At 27.7% G+C, this 10,945-nt stretch overlaps 1 long non-coding RNA gene across 1 annotated transcript; it reads right to left on the bottom strand.

The window, feature by feature from the left end:
• Positions 1 to 1,527: 1,527 nt before the first annotated feature.
• Positions 1,528 to 10,040, bottom strand: LOC112687044. The gene is made up of 3 exons (XR_003148935.1): positions 9,855 to 10,040; positions 2,078 to 2,090; positions 1,528 to 1,987 (listed from the first exon to the last, which is right to left on the bottom strand). It is a non-coding gene; the product is annotated as an uncharacterized LOC112687044 (long non-coding RNA).
• Positions 10,041 to 10,945: the final 905 nt, after the last annotated feature.

Here is a 10,945-nt window from a genome sequence, read left to right as displayed (position 1 = left end):
GTGTGTGTGTGTGTGTGTGTGTGTGTGTGTGTGTGTGTGTGTGTGTGCGCGCGCGCGCACGCGCGCGTATGCACGCGTAGGTGGGTGTCAATGACGTAGAAATTAGAATGGGATTTCACGATAAATCACACTAAGAATTGAAAATATGCATTTCATAAATATTTTAATAAATGTATAAAATGTATTTGCCAATTATAGTGAAATCATAATAATATACATTTTTTGTCCAAGGAGGTATAAAAATAGATATTCGATTTTGATATAAAAACTATGAACATTTTAAAATCACCCATCCCATAAGAAAATTAATGTTCGTCATTGGTGTGTGTATGTGTGCGTATGTGTTTATTTTAGTATCTACGCCTAAGAAAAGCTTGAAAATACTTATAATAAGACTAAGACTTGAATTTCCTTATTTCCAATATATTGTCTTAATTAAGATATTATTACATTTTTGTCATATAATTATGTATTATATATTAATAAACATTCAATTATTGTCATACAAATTTTAAATTCCTATTAGGCAAAACTTTTTGAGTAAGTTTTAGTACTTTAAAAATGTGAATCCGGTTGATACTGGACCAGAATTATACTAATTAATAAGTTTTCTGGCAAATTTTCATAGTTGGTATCTAGAATATTAGTAGAGTTCAAATTATTTTGTCAGTTGATTTCAAATTGAATTCATAATGCACGAAAGCATAATAACCTTGTACACATACTTTAGAAAAAAATTCTCTGAAGAAATTTTAACTAGCTTTTATTCAAATTGATACAGTTCATCAAATTTATTATTTTATGAAAATTTATTATTATAACTGTAGTATCTATACTTAACATGTAAGATTAAATACTTTATATGCATTCACTGTTGTCAATTATTGTAGTTGACTTATTAGTATTATTATTTTAAAATAATATATATACCATTAACGATTGGTGCATTACAATATACTTTTGTTTTGTTATTTTGCATGAATAAAGTTTAAATATTTAAATTATATATAGAAAGCCTGTATGTTATTAAATAAATAATACCAAGTATACATAAAGCAAACTATTTGAAGTATCTTAGTATTTAAACATTAAGTTTTAAATAATTATTAAATAAAATATACACCGAAAAAAATATAGGTATCTTAATAGGCTATAAAAGTATAAATTATACAAAAATATTTTAAATATGTATTTTTAAAAAAGTAAAAACGACAAATCGCACATGATGTACTTGATATATAATATTATATATCACATTTATCACATATTACATAATATTATCTTATTATTGATTAATGTTGATGAGTTTTAATATGTCTAAATACATTCAAGAGAAATAAGTAAGAATTATTTGAAGACATAGAGCTCAATTGGTAAAAATTAAAAATTACAATAATATTAAACGTAAATTTCGCATTTTTAAAAGGTTGTAACATTAATTACAAAAGCTATGAATCGTTAAATTTTTAAAAAACATAAATTTTTTGAATAATAATTCCATATACTTGGATTAAAAATGTGATTAATTCTAATAGTTTCTTGAAGTTTACTCACATCTTCTATGAATGTGTTTCGAAAATGATTCATAAAAAATATTTTGTAACAACTTCCTGTCCAAAACAGGCTTACAATAACGAGAAAAAGAAGAAGCTATGTTTTTGTGTGTGTGTGTGTGTGTGTGTATGCTTATGAGAGAGGGAGAGAAAGTTATACACAATTCATAGCGGCGAAAACGGTTCCAAGAATGTTACATGAACATGCGAGTTCTTTTATCTCCCCCATGGCTGCGGCGGCGGCGGCGGTCGCCAGCACCGACATTCGCGTCTGGGTCGATACCGAGTGAAAATCCATAAAACGGTGGAGCTTTGAACCATTCTCTCCGCCCAATCTTGTCACTCGGTTCGACCCAACCCCTTGCATCTATTTTTTTTTTCGCATTCCCTTTTCATCTACCGTCTATCCGCCTGCGGTGGACTCAAAAGAATAACTGTAATAAAAATCATACATTACCGTAATGCTCCAACAGGGTACGCCACTATTATAGTAATACATTAATATTATATTTTTCTTCGATCACCTTTCATTTGCAACTGAAACATAAATCATTTCTCATTATTATCATTTAATAACTGCATCCATAATGTGTAGTCTCAAAATGTTTTAAAATAAAATATATAAACAAAAATTGAACAGTTTTTACGTGTATACCTAATGTTAATATAAAACTAGATAAAATTGGAATATATAATATTAATCATATACCATATGGTTTTTGATCGAGTTAACGTACTATGTAATTTGATTTATTTGTTTTTAATAATACTTAATTTCTACAAAAGTATTGTTACTTTTTAGATATGACCGTATAAAAGTGTTATAATATATTATCTTTAAACATTCAATATAAATAATGAATGAAATATGGTTTTATAGAATATGGTGTTTATAAATATATATTTATATTAATTTATACGTATATTTTGGTAATTTTTTTTGTGATTGTTGTAAAATTTTTACTTCATTTCAATTTAAATATTAGTTAAGTTTCTTAATATACTCGAAGTTAATAATTTCATATGCATTTCTGTTAAGCTATAACAAAAAAATTGTATTTCAACGCTATGGATATAAACGAATGTTTATTATTATCGAAATATAATATTATAAATTTATTGACTTAGGTACTATTTAAATTAATTACAGTACATTTTTTTTAGACATACTGAATTTTTATTTAACTAATATATTAAAATCATATTTTTTTTTTGATAAAAACCTTATAAGTTATTGTAGAATAGTGTTTAATATTCTTAATGTTTAATATAATATAAATACTATACAAAGGTTTTTAGTCCATTAAACATATTATAAATATAATAAAATAATGATAAAAAAAATTTTATTGGATTTGTTTCATAAGTTGTAAAAATTGCATTACATATTAAAAAAAGTGGATTGTTAAGCTTTTATGATCAAAAGATGAATACATTTTATAATAAATAAATTCCAAGTTGAATGTATAATTATAACCGTAATAAAAATAAAAAAAACAATATGTATAATCTATTTACATCTTAATAATATTATTTTTATTTTACGTTTATTTTAATAACTAGTAAAACTATATGGACATTTATATTAATTATTAAATTTTATTATAATTTATCAATATTTAATGTTAATTTTCCAAAAATATATTTTTTTCATAAATTTATAGGTACTTAAAAAAAATTAATAGGTCCACAATATGACATATAATAAGTATATATATATATATATATATATATATATATATATATATCTGACTGGGTTTCTTCATTTATTTTGATTTTTAAATTATTAAAATGCATGTATACTTATACAACCTTTTTATCATCTTTTTATGTCATTTTAAGAATTGTTTAACTTTAATATAATATCAAATTAATTATAATTATATTTTAATCGTTTAAACTTTGAATATATTTGACCTGGAATTACTGGATTTTTGTTTCTATGGTTCTATTTAATATTATTTAAAATCAAATATTCACCAGTTTTTTAATGAGTTTAACTATACTTTAAACATATTTTTTTTACTATGAACATTTTCTTAATACTTTTAAAAGAATCAATTATACATTTATAATAATTAAATAATGTTAGTTATTATATAGTATAACAAGTATTAAACATTATTTCACAATTATAACAATATTCTTAATTATTTGAAAAATACGAAGGTACATAATATGTACCATAATAATATGTCCATAATAAATATATTTATTATGGACATCAGTAGACGAGAATTATGAAAACCGTTCGTTTGATAGTATTAAATACTAATTTCTTAGATTCAGCATTGATAACAGTACTATTACAGTGCAGTAAAAATTGTATATGACACTCTAGTAGTACTACCAGGGGCGCAATTTCAATGAAAAAACTGAGGGTGCTGAAGCCCTTCTATCTTTTTCATGTTTCTTAATGGTAATATACACCCACAACCCGTACAATTCAACAATTACTAAACAATTTATTAAATATTTGAATATTTCTAAATTTAAATTGTTCGCTTTGATTTTATATTTTTATTGCGCATATAATAAATTACCCGTTTGTAAACACAAATATTTCATCACATGATCACTTTCAGATTCTAATTGAAGCAAAGAATATTATGGTTTTATAATGATGTTTGTATTTTATTTTTTTAACACTTTTTCACATAGAAATACTGGTCCAAAAGTTTTTTCTACGAAATGTTTAGATTTTAAATTAACATGCAGTGGTACTTTAATAGGTCATTTTTTTAAAATCTTAATAGTTTTTCTAGGCGTGAGAAAAAAACTGTTTTGAAACGGTAAAAATACGCTGTGAATGAGACTTTCACTTTTCAAATTTTAGTTATTTAGTCACAATTCCAAAAGTAATGTGGCTAGAAGCTTGAAACTTTTACCCTGTAGAAAAGATATTTTTTTTCGTATTTTATAAAATTGTCTAATGGCGATTTCGATTTAAATATAAAACTTTAAAAAAAAATAGGTATTTGTCTATATGAGTCATTCAATATAATGGTTTTAGTTTAGGGATTTCAAAATCTGGTAACCCTACCTATTACAATTTTCCAGTTCGAGGACTGAAAAGACGAAGGACAAACTTCCACCATCATTATTTAAATAATAAATTTATATATTTATACAATAAAAACTCTATTTTTCTATACATAATAAGTAATGAGTATTTAAATGTAAATTAATATGAATACATTTGGGGATGCTAATTTAAAAAATGTGGGTGCTAAGCACACCCAAGCCCCCTCCCCAAATTGCGTCTATGAGTACTACCTACTGTTATTAATGCAGAATCAAGGAAATTAGACGCCCGAGTCTGATATAAATATAGCGCCCTTATATAGTTTGAAGTTCGAGTTATATTCATAACATTTTGTATTTAACCTCATACCAATAGTGCTGCTGTGAATATTGACTACAAGTCTGTGTTTCTCGACCGCTGTGACTCACTGATATGTCATGGTATAGGTCTAAGTCCTATAGGATAGGGTATATATATATACATTATAGTATGTCGTAAGGTATATTAAATGACACAAAATAGCAATTGATATTTGATAAAATGAAGCGTATTGAATTATTATTCAAAATCTATGAATTTAAGGATTCTGATTTAATTATTTCTTACATAAATGAAATATTAATACGCAGATAGATATAATATTTAATAAGATATTTGTTTGATCTTTATTTGAATTTTTTTAAGTCATAAATTATGAAATATTTAAACAAATACTCAATTGAAAAAAAACAGGTGTGATATAGATATTTTCATACTGCAGTTGGCATAATTTAAAATTACGGAAAACAATGATATTTTCCTTTCTTTAAATTGGTATATCCTGTTATTCGCCCAGAATTCAGATAAAAGTAACTAGTCTCAACTTCATTACCAAAGATACTTCTAACAACTGTCTTATAAGTTTCTTAATATGGTGACAAATGCAAATCATCTCGTAAATGCGTCATGTTGATGATATCATCATAGATATGATCAGATATATCATGATCATGATATGATATGATCATACATCATGTTTTTATGTTTGATCTGTGATCGAGGTATGAAATGTGGGTACGGGCGTTATTGATTATGTGTCGTTATTAAAAGATGAATAAAATTATGAAATAATATTCTCATCTAACTTATTGTCATTTTCTAAGTTCGAGAAAAAAAGTTGAATTATCTTTCAACTATATAAAATGTAAATATTATAAAGATCAATTCAAATCATTGATTCTTTGGAAATCTTAAGCGATCGAAGACCTTACGGAATCAGGAAATTAAAAAACTAAAAAGATTGAAATAATTTTCAAAAGACCAAATATACAAAAATGTCTAAAAGTTAAAAGGCTATAATGGATATAACACGTAAGGTGGGCAAAGAACAAATGTATATATAAGCTTATAATCAACAAACCTAACGGAAAAATGACCAAGAGGCAGACCTCGCTAGATGATGCCGATGATCGGGGAGTATGGAGAGAACTCGTGGAAGCGGCGAAAAGCCTCTCAATGGCTTGTAAGTGTCAAAAAATAAGAGCAATAAAAATAAGCGTCAATACGTATGCATAATATGAACGTTATTGTGAATATTTTCAACGTCAATTGCCGTTTGATTACATTTATATAACGTGTTTTGTATAAACTATCTGTGTTGTCGTCGCGCGCGCACCTAAACCGAATGAAAATGCGTTTGCGTTTTATAACCGCGTCGAGTGGAACGTTTATCGTTAGCGGCGGCGTGAACGATTCCGACGTACAGCTCTGTTTTAGTTTTTTATTTTTTCATTTTTTATTTTGTTTCATTGCGTTGTCGGCAGCAGCAAGGACGAGGGACGGAAAAATGGCCGCTTACGTCGGTATCGGTCGGGTGCGGAAATAATCGACGACTGCCGTAACCGTCGTCTATTGGTCGGCGAACACGCCCACACGTGGTTCACTCCGCCGCCGCCGTAGCGATTTTTACCGTCTCTCGCGTGCACCCTTCTCGTCGTCGTCGTCACCCTCGCACGCACTTTATTATTATTATTTTTATTACTATTATCATTATTTTTGTTTTCCCCCTTTCTTTCATTTTACCGCTCTTCCTGCCACTGCCGCCGGGCACTAAACATACACAATACGCACATTTTCAGTTCTAAAAGATTGCGGCCGTCGCACACGATTCTTCATCAACGCTGTACCTACAAGCCGTGAAAACCCATCCCTGAAACGAACGGACCCCGACTGATGCATTTGCGGGACGTATAGTCCGAGCACATAGCGATTCATCAGCATTTATACCTAGTCACCTGTTTGTCCAACCGTTGTTTACACCCCCACATAATAGGCGAATATTAGATAATTGTATCGCGAAAAATGGTAAACGTTGCGAAGAGTAAAGTATTTTTTCTTGTTAATGGTGAAACACAAGTTTGAAAGTCGCTTTAAATGTCAGTGCATGAAGTCACCTTTAGCAGTTAACGACTCTGTACTGCGATCCGTGTATTCAAGATGTAGTCTCCTATAGAAAAATAGGGATGGGAAAAAATAGAATCACCTTTTACATATTTATAGAATTTCATTGCTGACCTGAACGTGCGTGTGCTGCGCGTATCCGACGGAAGTTTTACGTGCGATGATGTCAGCTTAACCTTCCTGCGGCCAAATCACCCGAAACCAATTTAATTTTAGCATTAACAATAATGTATAAACATTATACTAATACCACCTAATATCACTGACAAAATATAATTTATGATTTAACATCTATTAGAACTAAATCGTCATGTGAATTCAAATTTTATTTGTTCGTATAAAAGTACCTATACCTTTTAATGTTCACTATTTCTAACATTTCTGGCTGATAAAAATCAATATATAGATACATATTCAAATTTATAACTTTGATTTGTTAATGTTCATGATATGTATTACTATAACAATGGAAACTAAGCAATTTGTTAAATATTATTTTTTTAAAACGACAACTGTCTTCAATAATATTGTTGGTATAGATATCGGACTCATAGATTTTTGTTGAGTGTAATTTTAAAATCAACAATAATATATCATATGAAGTCCATACTTTTGATACTAACATTTTTATAAGCACTCGATATCTATATCGCTGTTGCACTTGAAAATATATAAATCCTTAATAACCTACTTTTTAAACTTATATATTTAGAAATAAGTGTATTGTTTAAATAAGTTCATGGAAATACTTTGAGTTTAGTTTACATTCATAATAGTTTCATTATTAATATTATCATATTCTAATTAAATATTCAAAAAAATACCTTTAATAAGAATTTAGACCAAACTACACGGCTTCGGTTAACTTTAGACCATATTCAGACCCATGGTGACTATGTCATAGTCTGATTCTTGAGTTAAATCGTCTAAAAGTCATATTAACTATATTCTTTATGCTGACATTAATAATTTACCGTTATTTTTGCATTCAAATTTGCGGAAAGAATTTGGTATATATATTAGGTATCCTAATTAAAAATAAATACTTTTGTTTCTATAATATTTTCTAGTTTACGATTCTTGTATTCTAAAAAATAATTAATTTCAATATTTCTGATTATAACTCCTATATTTTAAATTATAACTCTTATTATACTTGATTTATGAATAGTTATTTTTCTTATAGTATGTCTTTATTCGGTGTGTAAATTTTGTCATAAAAATGATAAAAATATATAACTAAAGAACAGTTGACGAATTAAAAATTTGATTCTTTATAAGTGTAACGTTTATGTAAATGTATTTTTACGTGGCAAAAAAATGTTTATCAATTTAACTAATAATCATGATTAATTCAAAATGCTGAGTTGTAGTTAAAATTGTATTAAAAAGTAATTTACTATTTTGTTAAAAATGTATTATAATTCTAATTGCAGTGCGTTAGTAACACTGTTATTTACTAAATAATATTTGTTTATAGGTATTATAATGTACAAAATATGTACTAAATATTATTAGTTTTCATTATTAAATATACTGATTAGTTTTCAAATTAATTTCTGTACGAATCTCCATTAATTAAGTCAATGGGGTTATTTAAATTATTCAATTTAATATGTAAAAAAGTAAGCTACCTAATAACTATAAAATATTATATATTACATTTAAGTTAAAATCCTTCGTCAAAAACGTTAATGCTAAATAATTTATTTTCACAATATGATAATGTTTAATGTAACATACGATCATCAAGTATGCTTTTTTCCCTCAAATAAATCATTAAAAAAAAAAAAATAAAAAACAAGGAATACCTACTGATTCAATATTCTAATAGCTATCCCAATAAATTTTCTACCATTCAACGCATTTTAATATATATATAGTTAACATTGCAGATATTCCTACATCCGAGTTGTCTCAATAAACCATTGAGTAATGCATAAAAAATGTAATATATATATTAATATGTATTTGCGCTTTTTAAGCTGTACACATCTGTACAAGTATGTACTAACAACCGATCTGAACACTCGGTTTTTTTTCATAACATGTCAGAGTTGCGTTCACTACAATAATTGTTATTTGTGTACATTTTTTCTCGGGACAAAATACGTGATGAACAATTGTAAATATAAATATAGGAGATTAGAGCCAAGTCTTATATTTGATGGATAGGTACCTTTTATATAAGTATAGTACATGTTAATAAAAATTAAATCTATACTGCGACACCGATTGTTTAATTTAATGAAAAAATTGACATTCTTAGCGGAAAAAATAAAAAATCATATAATATATAAATGAGGAAACGTTTTCTTTCCAAAAATGTTTAATTGTAATGTATATTGTAATTATATTTTTTTTTTAATAATAGATGATGGATTATTATTTATTATATATTTATTATATTATTTTAAGTTTCAATAAAAACTATATATGTTATATTTTTTGACGACATTGTAGAAGTTTTGAGTAACTATTAGATAATAATCTAACTTAATTTTATAATATTACTTAGCACTGTGATCATGTAACCTAAACCGTATACTTAACAAATTAGATAGTTTAGAAAGAAGGAACAAGATTTGAAAACATTATCTATTATGATAGTTGTTAGTATATCATAATTTATTTAGTACGATAAATAATATTCAAAATATATTAGTATAATTTATCTTATGGTTATTATTAATTATCAAATAATAAAATTATGTAATTATACTCAGTAAAAATAAAAAGAATTGTGTAATTTTTTATAATTTCCTACAACGCAGACACAAAGTATCTGACTTATCTATTGTACTAACAAAAAATGTGGAATACGAAACAGAACTTACCTTTGATCGTCGTCAACTGCGTCCATAGCGCATCTACTGTCGTCATCGTTGTCGCCGTCGTAGTGGGATTGATACAAAAACCGAAACAAACCGTCCTAGTGGCTTATATAGGGCCGCGAAAAATTATAATATCTTTCTATCCTTTATTATAATATGTTCTTATATTGTTTATGTATATATAATAACGCATTTATATATGTATACTTATAGGGGGTGTATAGTCTCTCACGGTGCAGACTGTTACCTTTTAGTGGGCTACCGCCTGCGCCAGGACCGGTTCGCCTGGTCCATAAACGCCCCGACGACTCCCACGGTGTCCGTATTATCCACCCTCCCGCGCGAACGTATCTTCTTCCCACACATACCCACACATACAAACACACACGCACGCACACACACACATACACATATATAAATTCACTCGCATGGGTGTTCTATATTGTTGGCGTCGGAATCACACCGTTTGAGGCACCCACCCCCGAACCGGGTAGTTTACCACCACCACGTCCTCACCTTACATCTCGTCTATGTCCATATGGAAATTCAACGGAGATTTTGCAACCAAGAGGACCGGTTTTTTTGAGACCGTTTCTTCAACGGATTTCCCGCCAAAATGTTTTCTACACATCTGGACCCACGCGCTTAAAATAATTGGCAACGTATTCTCGTTAGTTATATATTTATATACATGTACGTATGTAAATATTATAATATATCGTCATTATTATTATAATTTATTTTTTTATATTTTAACGACTCCATTCCGGTTAAGTGATGACTGTTAGGAATAAAAAGAAATATTGGCCAACAAATGCGACTTTGGACGATTTAAAATTTACCCCATCGTAAATAACGCGATGCTGTTTAGTTCATGTACAATATATATATATAAATATACTATTATTATTTTAAATACTGTTGGTCTATGTGATTTTGATCAATAGGGTTACTCCGATTGTTAATTTTTTTTTTTTTAATAAAAAATGTTGCATTACTTGGGGTTTTCGGGAAACCAATTTTTTGAATTTCCAAATGATTAACCAAGTAAACTCTTGTATATTGACATTTATATTTAAAAACTGATATACAAA

Source organism: Sipha flava, unplaced genomic scaffold (assembly GCF_003268045.1).
Source record: "Sipha flava isolate LNK unplaced genomic scaffold, YSA_version1 32_pilon_pilon, whole genome shotgun sequence".
Classification (NCBI taxonomy): Eukaryota; Metazoa; Arthropoda; class Insecta; order Hemiptera; family Aphididae; genus Sipha; species Sipha flava.
This window is presented reverse-complemented; position numbering and strand designations above follow the sequence as displayed.